General features: G+C 41.3%; 1 non-coding gene across 1 annotated transcript; it reads right to left on the bottom strand.

Moving 5' to 3' along the window:
* Nucleotides 1-311: 311 nt before the first annotated feature.
* trnag-gcc lies at nucleotides 312-382 on the bottom strand. The gene has a single exon. It is a non-coding gene; the product is annotated as a tRNA-Gly (tRNA).
* Between the last annotated feature and the right edge of the window lie 323 nt (nucleotides 383-705).

Below are 705 nucleotides of genomic sequence, written 5' to 3'. Positions count from 1 at the left end.
AGTTATAATCAGAGCTTATTGATGTCATTTCTGTCACATGACTCACTGATACTTGTGTGTTATAATAAATAAAGTACCTCCTATTGCAAAATATGAGGATATTATAAGTCACTGAGCAGTTCCATGACCTGTAAAGAAACACTCGTCCTTGTGCTTTTATATGGTCTTGGAACTCCTCTGTAACTTATAATATCTTTATATTTTACAATAGGGGGTACTTTATTCACTATATTATCTCCACTGTTTGTCATTTTAATCTTTGTATTTTTCGGTGAACGAAGCACCGCTTGGAGCTTCAACAAAAGCATGTGTGCATTGGCCGGGAATCGAACCCGGGCCTCCCGCGTGGCAGGCGAGAATTCTACCACTGAACCACCAATGCATCCATGACTTTAGCATTTTTGGTCGTTATTTTCTTAAATACTTAAATTTTGCTGCGTTTAGTTGTTAAACTGCCAACATTTACTTCGGAATTTGTCGGAATTCCCAAAGCTTTTATGATGTTGCACCTTCTGCTAGCCTACAGGGGGCACAATCATCACTATAGATTGTTCCTCTCACACGTCTCCATCCAGGTTGGCATTACCCATGAACTTGGGAAGTGTATTGGAACAACCTGAGCAACAGGCTGGATACCCAGAGGGTGATATCAAAGCGGCATGAGCTATGAAGGGAGGAACACACACTGGTGCTCTATCCAGTGCC

This window comes from Xenopus laevis, chromosome 3L (genome assembly GCF_017654675.1).
Source record: "Xenopus laevis strain J_2021 chromosome 3L, Xenopus_laevis_v10.1, whole genome shotgun sequence".
Classification (NCBI taxonomy): domain Eukaryota; kingdom Metazoa; phylum Chordata; class Amphibia; order Anura; family Pipidae; genus Xenopus; species Xenopus laevis.
The sequence above is the reverse complement of the archived record's forward strand: the minus strand, read 5'-3'. Positions and strand labels throughout refer to the sequence as shown.